At 37.6% G+C, this 20,012-nt stretch overlaps 1 protein-coding gene across 3 annotated transcripts in view; it reads left to right on the plus strand.

The window, feature by feature from the left end:
• LOC308506145 (uncharacterized protein) overlaps nt 1–20,012 on the plus strand; it is an 86,259-nt gene that overhangs the window by 15,338 nt on the left and 50,909 nt on the right. Inside the window, exon 2 of one of the 3 annotated variants that reach the window (XM_081069146.1) lies at nt 16,700–16,771. The exons of the other annotated variants lie outside the window; for them this stretch is intronic. The gene's annotated coding sequence lies outside the window, so the exon portion shown is untranslated. The remainder of the gene's footprint in view (nt 1–16,699; nt 16,772–20,012) is intronic. 3 annotated transcript variants of the gene reach the window in all.

Here is a 20,012-nt window from a genome sequence, read left to right on the forward strand (position 1 = left end):
CATATCTCTTCCCTCTAGTTACAAAAGGCAAGCTATAGTAACATACACTGAAGTTATTGAACAAGAAACTAAGAATTAACAGATGCAGAGATAAACAACACAAGAATCATAAAAATGTTGTGGAAAACCCTACCCCACGTAAGAAAAGCACTGAATTCAACAAGCAGAACTAAACATTCAAGGAAAGAGAATTAATATAGCAAACATAGGGATTCTTTAGGTGTATAAGCAAAATTAATTTTTTCAGTGTGATGTGAAAGGATACCACAATCACATTAAAGAGCCAACTTGGAAATTAATTTTTTTATTTTTGAAAAAATCAATAGATGCTCTTTTAGTAGAAGTAGCTACAGAATAAATTAGCAGAATATAAAGGCTAGTGAATTCTCCCTTTGCACATTTCAAAAGACAAAGAAAGTAAATAGACTAGAAGTTTTAATATCCATGTGATAGAGGCACTAGAAATCTGAAAGGAGAAAATAATGATAAAAGATTTCTCAGAGTTTAAGACACAGGTCTTCAAATCAAAAACCAAGATGAACGAAATAGAACTAACACCTAGACATGTCATGGTGGAATTTTAGAACACTAGGGATAAAGATAAAACTCTAAAAGCTTCCAAAAGGATCAACAGGTTAAGCTTAAAGGAATGAGAATCAGTGTGGCTTTTTTCCCCATTGGTAACATTGATGAAGACAACAGAAGATCTGAGGGAAAATGATAATGGGAAAAACTAGCTTTCAAATGAGAGAACAACGTATTAGGTTGGTGCAACAGTAATTGAGGTTTAAAAGGTTAAAAATAATTGCAAAAACCGCAATTACTTTTGCACCAATCTAATACAATTACTTTTGCATACCCAAAGATTCAGAAATTTTACCCCCTTCAGATCTTTACTGAAATAGTGATTTGGGGATGTACTCTATAGCAAAGTGAACAATGAATCCAAGAGAAAGGAAGATGTAGGATTAGGAAATAATGTGAAGGAGAAACTGGGTAGGGTTACTACTAATTACCTTGTATCAGGACCTCCAAGGCCACACCAAGTAGTACCCATTCCAATCGTAGATGGTACTTAGCATTTTCACCACCAGCAAGCTTCTCTTCAATAAAGATAATCTGAAATTTTGTTGGATACAAACAACTCTTCCAACTCAGAACTAAATTTTGGAATATGGCTTTCCCCTACTGCTTCTTACAGGATTAGAGTTAAGAAGGTCACATTTGCTACAAAAATACATGGTATTTTATTCATCACTGCATATTGCCAATTGCAAAAGTTGGAATTAAAAGGTGGTTCTTTCCCACAGAGGAATTTAAAGATGAGAACTGGTATAGCAATCTGGATTTGAGTTATGTCTCTGTGATTTGATCTTGAGTAAGATATTTAGCCTCTCTGACCCTCTCAGTTTATTCATATATAAGGATAACAAGACCTCTTTGGTTTGAGTAAGGATTTAAGAAGTTAACATATGTAAAGTAGCATAGTGTGCCAAGGGTTTCAATCCTAGTTGTACATTAGAATAATCCAGGAGGCTTTTAATAACGATACTTGAGCCCCAACCCTAGAGATTTGGTTTCAGTCAGTTCCAGGTTGGTATATTTTAAAAGCTCCCCAGGTGATTCTAATGTATTGCCAAGGTTGAGAAAAATTGACAAGAATATATATATATATGGCTGACACAAAGTAGATGCCAGTAACTGGTAATAAATGGTAACTTAAAAAAACTAGGGGGGGGGGGAAGTAATAGAATGTTTCTAAACGGAGGTAGATTTAACTTGAAGCAAATGAGGTGTAAGTTACAGGACCCCTCACCTGCACAGGCTCTTTCTAAGACTCAGTGAGGTGTTCTTGGCATTAGGGGAGGATGTCAGCAGCCCCAGCCCAGTGCTTGAGGGTTGCCTCACCTGGAGTCACCTGCCTATGCGATCTAATTCTTTCACTTCCCTATTTTTCTTTCTTCCAACTGCAAAAGGAACTTTAGATAATGGAAGAGATCAGCTAGATTTCATATAGAATAAAATTATTTCCATGGGAAGACTTCAGTATACACCACCAATAGGTAATTCTTGTCATTCTATTTTACTATATTGAAACCAACACCCAGAGATATATGGCCTGCCTCCAGTCACAAATCAGCAAATAGTCGCAGCAGCAGCACAGTAATAGAATCCACGAGTCTTGTCTTACACTCTAGTGCTGCAGCACCCTGATAGACCTCCTGAGCGATTAGGCAGGTCTGTGCTGGGTGATCACGCATAAATTCCAGAGGATGGTGCCACTGACCTTTCAAAACTTGCCCCTTCCTTGTGTAACTGACATGTCCTCAGGCCTTACTAGCTTGTGACCTCAGAACAAGGCCACGTAGCTTAATATCCAAACCACAGCTCTGAGCCCGTGGAGCTGGAAGTCCATTCCTCTGCTGGATCCACACACTCCTCCCCATCTCCCCCAAATCCAAGGAGTGCTTAGGAATTCCCTGTCATCTCCCTCAGTCCCTGACATGCACAGGCCTCCTCCAAGGCCCTGGGAGAAGCCCTAGCGGTATTTGTAAAAATTTTCATCGCAATCATTGAAGACCTCTATCTCTTTCTACTACTATTCCCACTCCTTTACACTATCCCTCTCTAAGGTGGTGTTGGAGTGGCTGTGGTCCCTTTTAAAGATCTAGTTAAGCGGAAGGTGAATACTGCGTATGTTGTACCTCAAAAAGTTTTTAAAAGAGGAAGTTGTTGGAAATATGCTATTTTTAGCAGCTTTAATGTCAGGTATTTTTGGCATATATCATTGACAATAAAGGGCACATATTTAAAGTATACAATTTGATAAGTTTTGACTTGTGTATAGACTGAAAAACCATCACTAAATCAAGATACTCGATCTATCACGCTCAAAGGTTTCCTCATGACTCTTTGTAATTCCTCCCTCCGGCCTTCACCCCAACCCCAGGCAACCACTGAGCTGCTTTCTGTCAGTATTGTTTACATTTTCTATAATTTTCTATAAATGGAATCATACAGTATGTACTCCTTTTTGTGTGGCTTTTAAAAATAAACATAGTTATTCTGGGATTCATCCATGTTGTTGTATATCAATAACTCATTCCTTTTTATTGCTAAATAGTTTTCCATTTTATGGATGTGTTGCAATTTCCTTAGCTAACTGTTGAGAGAGATTTGGATTGCTTTCAGTTTGGGACTATTACAAACAAAGGTGCTATGAATATTGGTGTATAAGTCTTTGTGGACTTATATGCTTTTGTTTCTCTTGGATAAATCCTGGCTGGGTCAGATGTATCTTTTTTTATTTTTTTTTATCATTTTATATTCCCACTAGCAATGGATGAAAGTTCCAGTTGATCCATATCCTTGCTAATGCTTAGTATGATCAATCTTAGTGTGGTCTCCCTGTGTTTCTCCTTTAATTGGTCATTCTAATTTTAGTCATTCTAATGAGAATCTCACTGTGATTTTTTTTTTTAAAGATTTTATTGGGGAAGGGGGACAGGACTTTATTAGGGAGCAGTGTGTATGTCCAGGATTTTTTTCCAAGTCAAGTTGTTGTCCTTTCAGTCTCAGTTGTGGAGGGCGCAGGTCAGCTCAAGGTCCAGTTACCTTTGCTAGTTGCAGGGGGCGCAGCCCACCATCCCTTGAGGGAGTCGAACCGGCCACCTTGTGATTGAAAGGACATGTTCCAACCAATTGAGCCATTCGGGAGCTCAGCAGCATCTCAGCTCAAGGTGCCGAGTTTAATCTTAGTTGCAGGGAGCGCTGCCCACCATCCCTTCCGGGACTTGAGGAATTAAACTGGCAACCTTGTGGTTGAGAGCCCACTGGCCCATGTGGGACTCGAACCGGCAGCCTTTGGAGTTAGGAGCATGGAGCTCCAACCACCTGAGCCACCGGGCCGGCCCTCACTGTGATTTTAATTTACATTTACCTAATGGCTAAGGATATAGAGTATCTTTTCATGTGCTTATTTGCCATCTGTCTATCTTCTCTATGAAGTGTCTTTTCAAATCTTTAGCTTATTTTAAAAATTTTTTGTGTTATTTACTTATTATTGAGTGTTAAGAGTTCTTTATATATTCTGGATAGTATGGTCTGGCTCCATATGGCCAGGGTAAAGCAATCACCATGGATGACAGACCATTTTCCAAGCTATTTCTCTGCTCAAGTTAGAAAATTCTTTAGGCCATTTCCCACCAGATTTTATTGCAGAATCTTAAAAAACTGAAAACCAAAACCAACTCAATCAAAGGAATTTTAAAAATCACAGTTGTGCCAATTATACTTAAATTAAAAATATATTTTTAATCACAGTTCTTTGGGGAACATTTATTATAGGAACAAAAAGCATTATACCCCTCAACATCTTCTGCCAACCTTATATTCAATATAGTACTGTCATCATCATCATCATCATCATCATCATCATCATCATCATGTAACATTAAAAGTATTGCTCTTATTTATTAGCAATAACCATCTTCCAGACACCAAACTACATGCTTTATACATTACCTCTTTCAATAACTCAGAACATCCCTATTTATGTGTTAGATATTATTATCCTCTTTTCACAGGTTAGAAAACAGAGGCACAAACAGAAACAGACTCATAGATACAGAGAACAAACTGACGGTTACCAGAAGGGAGGGGAGTTGTGGAACTGGGTGAAAAAGGTGAAGGGATTAAGAAATACAAATTGGTAGTTACGAAATAGTCACGAGGATGTAAAACACAGCACAGGGAATATCGTCAATAATGTTGTAACAACTATGTATACTGCCAGCTGGGTACTAGACTAATCAAAGGAAATCACTGCATAAATTATATAAATGTCTAACCACTATGCTGTACACTTGAAACTAATATAAAATAATATTAAATGTCAACTGTAACTGAAAAAAAATTTTTTTAAAGAAAGAAAAGGGGCACAGAGAAGTGAATTTGCTCATTCACAAACTAGTAAATGGTGAATTTAAAAACCAAACACAGATACATTTAACCTCGTAGTCATGCTCATAACTGGCTCACCATATTCACTCCTTCATTCAATAATTGATATTTGTAGAAGCAGATTTACCATGAACCTTAAGTTTCAGGTCCCTTCATTTGTATAAGTCCCTTCCAAAGCCTTAGGAATGTGGGTCCCTAATAATGTGTTCACTTGGTCACATGTCTTTGTAAAATTAACAGTCAGTTAAGACTGCTGTCTCTTCAGTTCAACTCCTCCTCCATCACATTTTCCCTCACATCACTGGGCATTGGAATGGCTCCAGACATTTTGGGGATTATGCAGAACTGGGGATTTGGGGATACATTTAATTTGGTTTTGTGTGATATTTTATGTAGTTCACAATCACTTTAGTGTAGAGTTAAGCAGTTGCTATCTAAGTTGGTGTAGGAATGGCTTTTAGTAATACTCTTACCACTGATTGTGCCAACTCACCTGGTGTGACAAACTCAGAGTTAAAAAGTAGGTGAGAGAGAGAGAGAGAGAGAGAGAGAGAGAGAGAAAAGAAGGAAGGAAGGAAGGAAGGAAGGAAGGAAGAAAAGAAGGCAGGAAGGAAGAAGGAAAGAGAGAGAGAGAGAGAAATAGGAAGTTAAAAAGTGGTATGGAAAAAATAAATTGGAAGGAATTAGAGCAAAAATTCCATTTTTGACATTTTAAATTAAAATTGTGTAAGAATTCATAAATCTTAAAATTGAGCTCCTTACTATTACACTTAACTAAACCATTAATGAAATTAGGTACAGTATAATCTCTAATACATTTTAGGGAGATTTTTATTAAGTGGTTTATATAAATGAGCATCATTTTTCTGGGTAATAGGCTTACATGAAGCAGCTCATTCCCCTACGGTGCTTGATGAAGCATAAATTGATGAGAAAGAACCCTGGCATATGATCACATGTGATGTATAACATTGGCCCTCCCAACTTGAATTGTCAGATGAGGAGTGAGAGGCCTGTCTGGCATACACTTAATAAAGCATTTGTCGAATGAATGACCAAATGAATGAGTGAATGAATCAATAGGGTTTATTATCATGGATTTACATATCATTCTCTAGATCAAGACCCCTGGGTTCAGAGAGGCTGAGTAATCAACCTCCGAACACTCAGTGAGTGGCAGGGTGAGGCAAGGACTCCAGTTGCCTGACTTTCAATCCTGTGCTTTTTAATAAAATTTCAGATTGTGGATATTTTCTAGAAGACTTTAAATAAATCTCCACCATTTCCAACACATCAAAGTTCCTTTTTTTTATATCCTAGGGACTGTTGTCCTTTTACCGTCAAAGATTCCTCCTTAGAAACTCCAGGAAATAAGGCAGTGATTGTTTTAGACATGCCATTGTGTTATCTGACCTGGTTCTGATAAACAAGATGCCAAAAGAGTATTGGGGACAAGGGCTTTAGAACAAGGGCTTCCAAACTGAAGGTCTTGACCCATTAGTGGCTAGTGAAATCAATTTAGTGGCTGAATGTTTTAAGTAGATTAAAAAGGAAAATATCAGATTGTGTTGTCATGTGGAAAAGGACTAAGTATTGTTTAAATGTACCTTGACACAATATAAAATGTCTCTTTTTACTGTGGATCATGGTGAAAGTAAAAAATAAATAAATAAATAACTAGTGTTGGCGAGCAAGTGCCTAGAAGAGAATAAGAGTATAACATTAGGCATATGATATGTATTTAGGAAGAATTAGCCTGGGGGCATAAATGTAATTGTTTGGGGTTGAGGAAAAAGAAGGGAGGATTACCACAGTTGGGCCTGCTCTTAAATGTGGCACAGGGGAGGAAAAGCTCAGAGCCGATGTGGTATGCCTGGAAGTCAAGGCCTGAAGGTCCTGAAGGTCGCTACAGAATAGGTTGAACACTCAGGACCCTGGGAAGCCTATGATAGGATGGAGAGTCAGCCGGATCTTGGGCCTGTGATGGAATCCAACTGGAGCTGATGTGGAAGGCTTCCAAGGGGCCAAGTTGGGGCAGAGATATCACTGGGCTTGGGGGAAGAGCAAGGGTTTTGACTTTAAAGTTCATTGAGCTCCAGTTACAAGTGTAGTTGGTTTTATTCAGTGCTAGATTTTGAGGGGGATACATCTAGAGTCCATTGACAGTGAGTAGAAAACCCGTAGGGAAACTGGAACTGGTAGCTACTGGGTTGTGGGGAACTCTATAGGCAATGGGTTGGGGATAGGTAAGGATATACAATGCGTTTAGGAAGTCATTGCTACATATTACCTGTTTTTCTTCAGACTGCTTAGTCCATAAAGCAGTTATACATTTACAATACTGCAGTGCTATACTGAATAATATCCAAGTACAATAATAAATATAAAAGTGCTATATCTACATTTTCATTAACATTTTCCTAGTGACTCTTTTTCCATTCCTTTATTTTTAAGTTTCTTTGATATGCTGTTTTAAGTGTGTCTTTTGTAAATAGTTATTTTTATTTAATTAGAATTATGTCAAAATGTTAAATAGAGTTTTGATTAGGAAGATGAATAATTGTCAAAGTTCAGAAATCTTAAAGAAGCAATTATAAGAAAATACTAAAAAGATGTTAATTATATAACTAGATGGCTTAAAATAAATAATTCACCAAGCAGCTTGAAATACAACTCAGTAAATCTGAATCTGTAAAATTATAATTACTTTAAATTGGATGACTACACACACATAAAAAAAGGAGGAGTGGGAGCAGACAGTACTATCAAATCATATTAAACCAATTCCAGACTATTAGGGATTTGATATCCATCAACTATAACTGAGAGAAAAATGATAAAAAGATACGTTATGTAACTATTTTAAAAGTCATTACCAGAGGGTAAGGGGAAAAGGGGTGGTAGATGAGGGTAAAAGGGATCAAATATATGGTGATGGAAGGAGAACTGACTCTGGGTGGTGAACACGCAATGTGATATATAGATGATGTAATACAGAATTGTACACCTGAAACCTATGTAACTTTATTAACCATTGTCACCCCAATAAACTTTAATTTAAAAAAAAAAAAGAAAAGAAAGAAAACATCATTTGAGCCTTGGAAAAGGGTCCGAATTTAAATTGAAATTTATTTTTTTTAAAGTGAAATTAATTTTATTTTTTATAAGTAGAGCCAATAAGTAAGCAGTAGTGTGCTATTACACAATAAACCACAAATCTTTTTTAAAGTTTCTAATCAATGAAATTGTGAAAAGAAAGAACATTACCTATCTAGCAATCAGTAAAGAATTTATTTATGTTAAATTTAATTCTTTACTAAAAAGAATATCTCACTTCCAATGTAAAATTTTTATATAAGAAAAGTTCTCTAAGAAATCTACATCTTAACAAGGTATTATCTTCTAGCTATAAGGGAAAAAAATATCTCAATCTTAAAATTCCTAAAAATAAAAAAAAAACCTTGAACTATGGTTATTATATTTATATAGAAGTGCCATATTATGCTCCACTCTCAAGAATGGATAAGTATACTTTTGTTGTTGTTTTTATTTGCTTTATCCAATAGCAGGATAGATTTTGATTGAAATATTCATGCTCTCTTTCCTATCCACTTCATCATGTCTTGAAGAAGGCTGAGTGAGGATCAGAATCAGGAAAATCAGTTGTCCTATGCTGGCATCAAACCTGTAGGATTATGGGCATCACATAGCTCTCTGAATGGACCCACTGCAAATACATTATCTATGCAGATGAATTTCTTCTCTGTTTCTGTGTTAACAGAACAAAGGTTAAGATTGGATTGTCAATGTGGTAAATGTGGACCAATTCAGTGGGGCCAACAGATACCAAACAAATACATTTTCAAACCGAAACTAAACCAAAACTTAAAACTAAAAAAACCCACAAAAACAAACCATGTTCCCAGGCAAAACACATACATTGTGGAGTATAGTGAGCTAACTTCAACAATAGCATTTAATAGTGATTAATTATGTAAGGCAGTAATTGTGGAAACACAAAGATATTACCTGAATGAAGTAGTAATTAGATCAGAAAGGATTTAAGAGATAACTCTATCAGAAATCATGCCATCAAACTTACTAGACAAATGATCATTGGCTAAGCCGAGTGATACTTAGAGCTTCTAGTCTCTCTACTTTTGTGTATCTTTGAACGGTAATACGCATATACCTCAGTAAAAAAATATTAATTTTTTAAAAAGTGATAAACAAACAAGTGTGGAAAAACCTAAATCACTTCTTTTACTTCTCTAAAAGTAAAAGTAAAGTTTTAAATGTCGGGTTATAGAAAATTCAATAATACTGCAATGACTATAACTAGTCTTTACCACAAATGGAATTCATTTTCATTAAAATTTTTGCATTGATTTTTGTGTGTTTATGTGTTGGCTTCAATGCTCACAATATATGTGGTAGGCTTGAGTAAAATGTTTTTGGAAGTATACATCACAATATAAATGTCAGCTATTCTTATTCATTCTGAAAATTACCAGTAGCCAATGTCACCGAAGCTGATAGAGGGCAGTATGGTCTTGTCATTTTAGCAACAAATCCTAAGATATGGGCTGTGATCCCAGTTTTACCAAAGCAGCATACCAGTTGTTATTTCAATGACGTGCATTAGGATTCAACACTGCCCTGGAACAGTATGGTATAACAGTTATGGCGTAATGGTAGGTGTGGAGTCACACATGCACTAGAATCCTTGCTTGGCCAGTTATAGCCAGGTGATCTTGGGCAAATAAACTTACTGGATGGGGCTCAGTTTCCTCTTCTGTAAATGGGAGCAATAATAGCTAACGCAGAGGGTGATTGTAAGGATCAAATGAGGTACAGCTCATTAAGTATCTAGAACATTTGTCTGACATGTAGCAAGTGCAGTAAACAGTGGTCGTTATTATTGCTTTCTGCCCCACTGAGGACGATGTATTCTCTTTATAGTGGTAAGTAGAATATAAAAATATTCATAGTGGTAAGTAGAATATAGAAATCTTTTCTATTGCACTAGGCATTCAAATAAAGACATATTTGCAGAATAACCTAGCTCTTGACATGGGCACCATTATTCAGATGCAATTTCCTTGAGTCAGCCTATCGGCCTCCTTTACTTTGGGGGATCTAACATCTAGACTCCTGCAGCCTCCGGAGGCTGGCATTTTGAGGAATCGCTGAAGTAGGAAGCAGGCCTGCTGAAACCTGTTCTGCCCTCTAACTTTGCAACTGACATCTCCACAGCTAGACTGCTCTTCCAGGAGCCCTTACTTCCGATTGATCTGACTCCAGGTCTGCCCCTGGTGCCATGACAATTGCCCAGAGCTCCCAAAGTCGGATGCTACTACCCCTATCTTACCACTCAGATCAGACCAGCCCTTGCGTGCCATTGCCTGGATGGAGTTTATCCACTCTCCCTGGGCCTGAATATTAAGAATTCTATGCATCTCCCAGCTAAGAGAGGGTCTACCTTTTCTAAAAATTACTTTCCCACTGCATCCTTCTCCTAGGCTCTATTTCCCACCCACCTCCAACCCATCCTAGCATGCCACATGACATGCATTAAGTATCTAGCATGTAGAGGATATTCACTAAATATTTGTTGAATAAATGATATTTGTGTTAATGATGAGGATGGCAGGATATTCAGCTGGAATGGACATGGGTATGGGTAGTTCTATAAGTAATTGTATATTTAATGCTCAACACCAGGCCTTTTGTTAATGTCTTTCTAGTCATTTTGATTGTCTGAAGCTCGTTCTCTAATGTTTTCCTCAGGAAAAGCAATGAAAACAACATTCCCTGATAGCTGTTTATTTGTTCCCTTTATACTTGATCAGTTTTGCTCTACAACAGCTATTTCAAACTTCAATGTCTCAAACTTCTCAAAGCTCTAATCACTCCCTTCTACTCTCTCATTGGCAATAGCAAACTTCACCTCCTACATCATAGAGGAAATAGAAGCTTCATTTTCTCAATATAAAACATATAAGCCTACTTTTCCTTCTTCCTGTTGTTATAGTAGAGAGCCTATCCTTATTCTCTTTAATGTTAATCCCTCTTTTCCTGATTTAGATTCCATTCCCTCCCTCTTTTTAAGAAATATTAGTTATCTTTTTTTGTTTTTGTATATTTGAACTCTCAATCTCTCTCTCCTGATTAGACCTTTTTTGTCAAATTTCAAATATACTCAAATCATTCCCATTTTTTTTAAAAGTCAATCCCACATTGCCCTCCAACTATCATCTTATTATTTCTCTTCTTCCCTTTATGAACACGTTTTTTGAATGTGTGATTTGTATGTGCTGTGTAGCTGCTATGGTCTCAATACCGTGTTTCCCCGAAAATAAGACCTAGCCGGACAATCAGCTCTAATGCGTCTTTTGGAGCAAAAATTAACATAAGACCCGGTATTATATTATATTCTATTATACCCAGTATTATCTTTTATATTATATTATATTATATTATATTATATTATATTATATTATATTATATTATATTATATTATATTATTTATATTATATATTATACCCGGTCTTATATTAAAATAAGACCAGGTCTTATATTAATTTTTGCTCCAAAAGATGCATTAGAGCTGATGGTCTGGCTAGGTCTTATTTTCGCGGAAACATGGTATCCATCTGATTCTGTTAGGAGCAGCAAAGGCTCAAGCTGAAGAGCTACATTTCCCAGGCTCCCTTGCAGCTACTAGTGGCCATATGACATAGTTCTGGCCAGTGCATGTAAGCTGAAGTCAGCTGGAGATTTATAGAAAATTTCTGCTTTCCAGGGATAGGCACAAGGCCTGTTCCCTTGATCTTTCCTTCTTGTTCCTATCTGAAACACTGACTTGAGAGTGAGCAGCCATCTTGCATTCATGATGCAAAAAACAGCCACAAACAGAATGACAGAACAGAAAGGATTCTGGAACATTGATTACATCATGGAGCCACTGCGCCAGTGTGAACTGTCACCCTTTGTCATTCTTGTTATGTGAGAAAAATAGCAACCCTATTTAATTAAACTGCTGTCATCAGGTTCCATTACATGTGAACAAATGCAATTCCTAATCTATACTCTTGTTTCCTATGTTTCTGCGCCTTACACTCACTCTCAAACACTTCATTCTTGCTTCTGGCCCATCATTCCTTCCACGGGGCTCACCAATGACCTGGATTTTGTGAAATCCAGGGGAAAGTTTCAGGGCTTATGTTACTAAACGTCTCAGCAGCATTTGACTCTGTTGTCCAAGGCCTCCTTTTTGAGACACTCTCTTTCCAGGGCTTCCATGACCAGTACTCTCTGTGTTTGCTTCTTCACCTCCAGCTGCTCCCTCTCTGTCTCTTTTGTGTTCATCTTCCTATTCTGGCGACTTTCTTTCAGCCTCTAAGACATACCATGGACTTAGCCACATGCTTTTCCCTCTGTCTGGAGTGCTCCCTTGTTCCTCTTTTTGCCAGCTAACTCTTCCTTGTCTTTCAGTTCTCCATCTATTCTTCACTTCCTCAGGGAAGCCTTCCTTGACCTCCTTATGAGGTTAAATTTCCTTATGACTATTCCTCGATACCTCTTCCATAGTTATAACTTTATCTTTTTTAGTATGACTCTTGGAGTAAGTTGCCTCTCCCCTCAGAATGTATGTTCCATGAAGACAGAAACTAGTCTATTTTTGCTCATCATTGAATCTCCAGGACCCAAAATATTCCTCAACTCATAATATGTGGTCAATATTAGTTCTTGGATATGTAAATGGATGAATGTGTAATTATATAGTGATTTATTTGCTTACCCATTTTTTGTCTGTCTTCCTCTAGTTCAATGGGAGAAGGAAACATATGTTTTGTTCACTAATGTATATGCAGTATCTAATATATACGTCATGGCATAAAGTAGGAAACAATAAATTAATTTTTAAATCAATAGAAGAATAAATGAATGAGTAGTGTTCCAAGAAAGACATTCCAGTAGTTTTACCCCTAGCATGTCAATGTTTGGGATATTTTTTAAAATATCTTTTGATAAAGTTTCTGTTACAATAGAGAACCAAATTCCTTTATTATCTCTAGAGAAGAGTCTTTTGGAAAATATTACCTACTAGCTTGTTGTCCTTAACAATATTTCATATCTAAAATAGGCTGTGTATAAAGATGAATCTATATACTTCTCTTCCTCTTCATTGCCACTACCCTAGCCAAACTCATTATCATATTTCCTCTGGACTAAATTGGATCACACATCTTAAGCATGATTTATTAAACTGTATAGAAACTTGGGTGGTTCAGAGTTTTGATTGTATCTCAGGGCCAAGGATCATATCTGTTATGCTATCTCCAAAGAAAGCTAAGCACAGATGGATACATAAGTAATTTTTGTATTTTTGTTGTGGCGAAGGATTATTTCTGTACTACATTTGGTAAAGCATTTCATTTACTTAAAGAAAATAAGCATTTTTAAGCTAGCAACAAATCTTTGTTTTCAAGTGACCAAACTGAAAACTTTCAGTTAAAAAAATAAAATAGCCAATGACCTTTCGAGCCCCTCGACCTCCCTACTCCATGAATTTAGCCATTGAGGTACCTGAGATGCTCAATGAGATTGACAAGAGGAGTCATTTTTGCAATTGTGGCAGCCCTGAGCATGCCCCTGGCCTTGTAGTCAGCTTATCTGGATACTGCCCTTGACAAACCTTCCCTGACTCCTCGCCTGCTCAGAAGTATGCCCCATCAACTTACTATATACCGCATTTCCCCGAAAATAAGACCTAGCTGGACCATCAGCTCTAATGCGTCTTTTGGAGCAAAAATTAATATAAGACCCGGTCTTATATTAAAATAAGACCGGGTCTTAATATAATATAATATAATATAATATAATATAATATAATATAATATAATATAATACCTGGTCTTATATTAATTTTTGCTCCAAAAGATGCATTAGAGCTGATTGTCTGGCTAGTTCTTATTTTCGGGGAAACACGGTATATCCTAGGAAGGGAGAAAAGGCAGGGGAAGAGGAGAGAGAGATCCTAGAAAGGGGAAATCTCCAAATCTTTGTTCCCAGTTGGTCACACCAGAAGTTACTCAAGTCTCAGGCAGTACTCCTTCAGTCAATTAGCCTATCTATACAAATGCAGGCTGGAATTAAGATAGAGTCAGGGAGAGAAGCATTTCACTCTGTTACAAGTATAATATTTTTCTCATGATATGCTTATTTTCTTTTTTGCTAATAAGATTTACCAATCACTTGTTATTCTGCCAGACACTATCGTATGCTCAATGGGTACTATTGTTGTTTCCTTTTCACCGATGATGAGAGTTTAAGTAACTTGCACAAGTCTCATAAATAGGGAGCAGTGGACCCAGGACTCAAACCCAGTGTACCAGATTCCAGACATGATGCTCTGAATCACTTGGCAACCCTGCTCCCCATGAGTTTTCCTAGGTACCAAATTCCAACCAGGCTGAATTTTTTTCCTAAGTTTGAAAGCACCAGGTGACCAGCTTTGCTCACAACTAGTTAGAGGCATTTCAAATTGTTCTCAAATGAAGGTGTAAGTCTGCAAATAATTAAGAAAGAAACCATTTTGGAAATAGCGAGAAGGGTGATGTCTAGAGGCCCCCTTTGAAATTTTGATGTGCATTTAAACACACAGCTCAGTACTATAAAAAGGCACTACCCTAAGATTGCAGAAGCATTAAAAATCAAATTGCCTTACTAATTTTTTAGAGCACTGTAAATGACATTCTATCATCTCTGGGGAAATTTTTCCCTAGAGCTTCAAGCCTCTTGGTGACTGAGATGAATAAATTGGCCTCCTTCCTTTACACTTCTCCATTCTCTGCCCCAGAGGGTCAAAAGAAAACCACCTCATTTTAAGATTGAAGCTTTATTTGTTGATGTTTCTAGCTAGTTAAACTGAAGGCAAGAAAAGCCATTTCATGTTGGCATGAAAATAGAAAACATTTAGCCACATTCCAGATTAATGATGGAAAATTAGCCAAGGTTACTAAGTTTTAATCTCCTCATTTAATAAATAGGTGGATTAATACCCTTCCTGTCAAAAGAAAAAAAGTTTTACAAAGTCTTGACCATAATATTTTAACCAGCTTACCCTTTTGCATTTTGAATGAAGGATACTATTATATCATAGACCACTGATTTTCCCTGAAATCTCTAGAGAATCAAACAGTTGGAAAACAGTCTAGTGGTAAAATAATTCAAAGATTTGAACCTGCAGCAAAATGGAGTTTCTCCAAATTAGGCATTAGGAGACGCAGTAGAGAAGAGCAACTGGCAGCTGGAAATATTCTTTTTATTCTTTGGGCTGGAATCATGCTGGCAGAAGCTTTAACTAAGCTCACTTGTAAGTTCTCCGAAGGGAGTGATCATATTGCAACCAGGGTCACTTTTCATAACACACTACTTTGAAAACAAGTTCCTGGGACCTTGTAAAATATTTGACTTCTGAACTCAGTATAAGGATTAAAATGCCAGCATATCCATTACGTGTCCCAACTACAAAAAATATGAGTTTAACTATTCACCTGAAAGAAAACTCCAAGAATATTTATGACTTATCCAATATTCATGATTTATTAGCACATATAATCTTCATTTTGAAAGATTTAAAGCCTCTAGGAGGTATTTATCCCAAATTAGCATTCAGTAGCAACACTTTGGGATAGCCTCGTTTTGGCAGCATCTGTAGCCAGGTCTGGTTACAGTTAATAAATCTAAGGCTGGAGCCATTGACCTCAGGAAGACAGGTGTCCTCTCCAATAGCAGGTCCATATTCTGGTCAATAAAAAAGGTGCTTGATTAAATTGTCTTGAGGCCTGGTCTGTTTGCTCAGGTATCGGGCCAGCATAGCAGCCTCTTCACAAAGAATTAATGGAGTTTTCATCTCTTCCCCAAATAAGTTGCTCTATAATTTAAGTGACGTTGCAGTTCCCAAAATAAATAAATTCTCGCTTGGCTGAATACACAATACCATTCATCAATTTACTTATTAATTAATCCAATATTTATTGAATACATACGTACTCTGTGCCAAACACTTGGCTGGTCATGGAGATACAAAAAAACGAACAGCAAGGAATCTCTTTCATCAATAAACTCAACCTAGTAGCCCAATAATTGTTTGAAGGATAAGGATTACATCTCCCACTTGTATTTTATCTCCCCAGTCCAATCTTCAAAGCCTATTTCAGGTCTTATCTCTTCACTCATTCATTTAAGAAAACTGTATTAGGTTCCAAAAACTGTGTTAGGCACTGGAACGATGACAATGGAAATACAATCCCCACCACCACAAGCTTCCAGCATTAACGGACGGTAAGCGAAGAAGACATTTTAAGTTAGACTAACCAAGAAGTATAGGTTTTATCCTACAGCAATGAGGAGCTATTAGACAATCTTAAGAAAGAAGCATGATTAAATTTTCACTTTAGAAAAATCAGTTTGACAATGGCAAGGGAGATAGATAATAAGGAAGAGTGGCTGGAGGGAAGGAAATCAGAATGGAGGAAAAATCAAATTCCAAAGCTATTGAGAAATAGAAATAACAAGATTTTAGTAACAAATTGAATGTGAAGACTGAGGGAAGAGGACGAAGTCTAGGGTGACTTTTAAGACTCTGATGAGGGTGGCATTAGCAGAGGAGAAGGAGGAATGGGGTTAGTGGAAAGATGAGTTCAATTTTGAACATGTTTTGTTGCAGATGCTTTTGGAACATCCAGGCATTAATATCAAGTTTGCTGTTGTAACTGTTCATCTGAAACTCATGAAAGAGGTAAGGGCGGGAGGGAGGCATTGAGGATTCAGGAGTCATCACCTTATAAATTGTAGCTGAAACATGATTATGAATGACATTGCCAATTCTGTAGCCATCCTATACTACTCTCTAGTCCCAAATGCCTTGTACTCATCCAGCATTCAGTTTTAAAATTAATTTATTATTCATTAATTTATTCCTTCATTTGGTTGACTAATACATATGGAACTTTGATATCATATTCCAGGTGACCTAAAAGATTCTAGATTTACATAGATGAATAAGCTTTGATTCCCTACCCTAAAGGATCTTATAATCTGGTTGTTGATTATAAAATGTCATCTTGGAAGTAACACTCTTAAGCACTGGGTACTCCTCCAGGATGCAGTATAGGCACTGAATCAGAGGCCTCCGTATGGTGCTCTGTCCCCAGGAGGAAGAAAATATGTGCCTAGGAACCAAGAAGTGGAAGCAGGAGTGGCTCCACTTACTGTCACTCGTAATGACCTTCTGGAGGATTTTGTTTCCCATCCTTGCAATTCTGGGTTCTCCAGGGTTGGAGGGACTGGTTAGGGAGTACACTCTTGCAGTGGACAAAGTGAACTACAAACTATGGCTGCTGCCTGGGCACAGCAGGCAAGAAGAAGAGTCACCATCTTGGCACAGAGGTCATTGTCCCTGATCAGGAAATGGAGGCAGCGCTCCTATTACACGATGGAGGCAGGGAGTAATATGTGTGGAACTCAGGTGACCCTCATGAGTGCCTCTGGCACTCTGTTGTTGAACTGTGATCTTGAATGGACAAGTGTAGCCATCCCAACCTGAGAAGGGTATTGTTAACAAAAGCTCTGACCCCTCAGAATGGAGGAGCATGAAGGAACTGCTCCATGAGCCTATGTGGAGAGGTAGATCTTTGCAGCACAAGGGTGGACCATGGCAACCATGGATAGGTGTGCTGTTCAAATGTCCCTTCAAGAACTTAGTGGTCAGCTGTGAAGGGAGTATTAGCTAACAGCTTCAAGTTGCAGCGCCGTTGGGATCTGCTGCAGTATTTGAACTGAGGTCTTGCCTTTCCACGGCGGTCCCCAGCCAATGACTGAGCCTGGCAAGGTTCTGCCCAACAACCTCACTTAGATTTGGAAACTTCTCTACCCAAACCCCAACTATGGGGTTCCAATACAAGCAATCATGCTCTTATGTGTCCTGGCTGCCTTGGCCAAGATTGAGTGGTCTAAGAATGGGTGCCTGACCCAAAGTAGGTCACTCATACATACTCCTTTTCTTGGATTTTTTCTTTTTTTAAAACTGTAATATAACTGAGAAGAGACTCTCTCCAGTGGAGGAAGTTGCAAGAAGTAGACTTGGGAGTTGTTGGTTTCTGGCCATGTGAGGAAGCCCTTCTGCAGTGAGCAAGAATGAAGTTAACACAGAAGCCGAGAGACGAGAGATAGAAATTACCTGGAATAGCTCTTGAGGTCCAGCTGTACCCAGCTCTCCTGGGGTTTGATAGTTCCAACCTTTTCCCTCTATTCAGTAAGACAGTCTAGTATGTTTCCAATCAATATGCTAATTAGAATTCAGATGTCTATCACATGTGACCACATAAATTATGGCACACTTAGAAGTATCCTACACCTATTTTATATTAATAGTTAACACTGATTGAGTTAAAGTTTTATTATTTTACAGACACTGATCTAAGCACTTTTCATATGTGAATTCATTTTGTCCTCTCAGCCCTCATGAGTCCACCCAAATGCCATCTGTCTATTGTTTTCCCCGATTTACATATAAAGAAACCAAGGCTACTACCACATGTCCTTTTAATAGGGGCTCTAGAGAACAGACTTTGGAGATGTACAATCTTTAGCATTTGAGCCTCTCACATAGTGAAACCTGATCAGATTTTTGGCTTGAGCAAGACAGGTTTGTGACTGCAGGTGTCCTTTAAACTCCTCGAAAGGCCCATTTTTAGGAATAGGTAGAGTAGCAAAATACATAGACGTAGTGATAATTTCATATATAGTACATTTTGGGACCTTAAACTGGGATTCAAGGTTTGCCAAATGTGAGTGTTTACATGGTCAGAACGTGTAAATTGGGACAATCCTGGAAGGGTGCCACAGGAACTATCAATAGAGACTTCTAGACCAAATACTTCCCTGAGGCCTGAAATCCAATGACGAGTCGCTCCTTTATGTAAAGCAATCACATGACCCCTGCTAGTTTTTAAAATTAAATACTCTGGAGAGGTATCTAATGCCTTCCCTACCTCAAGGGTGAGAGGTGTAAGAAGGATTAATAATATATTTATTTAAACCAGCATATTAAAAGTATTATTTCAACATGTAGCCAGTTAAAAATTATTAATAAGCTACTTTGCATTCATTTCTTTCATATAAGTCTTTGCAATCTAGTGCACATTACGAGTACAGCAAATATCAATTCAAATGCTAACTATATTCTGATTTCACAAAAATTTAAATTGAAAAAGTAGTTTCATATATTAAGTTGTTCAAAATATACTTCAAGGGTGTTGGGGGCTCGGTGGAAAAGGTGAAGGGATTAAGAATTACAAAGTTGTAGTTACAAAATAGTCACAGGGATGTAAAGTACAGCATAGGGAATATTGTCAGAATATGGTTATAACTATGTATGGTGCCAGGTGGGTACTACACTTATCGTGGGGATTGCTTTGTAAATTATATAAATGTCTAACCACTGTGCTGTACACCTGAAACTAATATAAAATAATATTGAGTATCAAAAAAAAAATAATTAGGCAAATCCTTGGTCATGCAGACAGGCAGTTCAAATTGATTATTTCTGCCTTTTAATTTTTATTTACAAAACAAAAGAAAATTCTCAGGATTTACATTTGTCTCATTGAAAGACGAGAGTTCTCTCCATAGGTAGAATGGCCATTTCTACTTTCTTCCTAACCTTTTTTTTTTTTTTAAACATTTTTTATTGGGGAAGGGGAACAGGACTTTATTGGGGAACAGTGTGTACTTCCAGGCCTTTTCTCCAAGTCAAGTTGTTGTCCTTTCAATCTTAGTTGTGGAGGGTCCTGTTTAGCTTCAAGTTGTTGTCCTTTCAGTCTTAGTTGTGGAGGGCGCAGCTCAGCTCCAGGTCCAGTTGCCATTTTCTAGTTGCAGGGGACACAGCCCACCATCCCTTGCAGGAGTCAAACCAGCAAACTTGTGGTTGAGAGCCCACTGGCCCATATGGGAATCGAACCAGCAGCCTTCAGAGTTAG

Source organism: Rhinolophus hipposideros (genome assembly GCF_964194185.1).
Source record: "Rhinolophus hipposideros genome assembly, chromosome: 12".
In the NCBI taxonomy this organism is placed as follows: Eukaryota; Metazoa; Chordata; class Mammalia; order Chiroptera; family Rhinolophidae; genus Rhinolophus; species Rhinolophus hipposideros.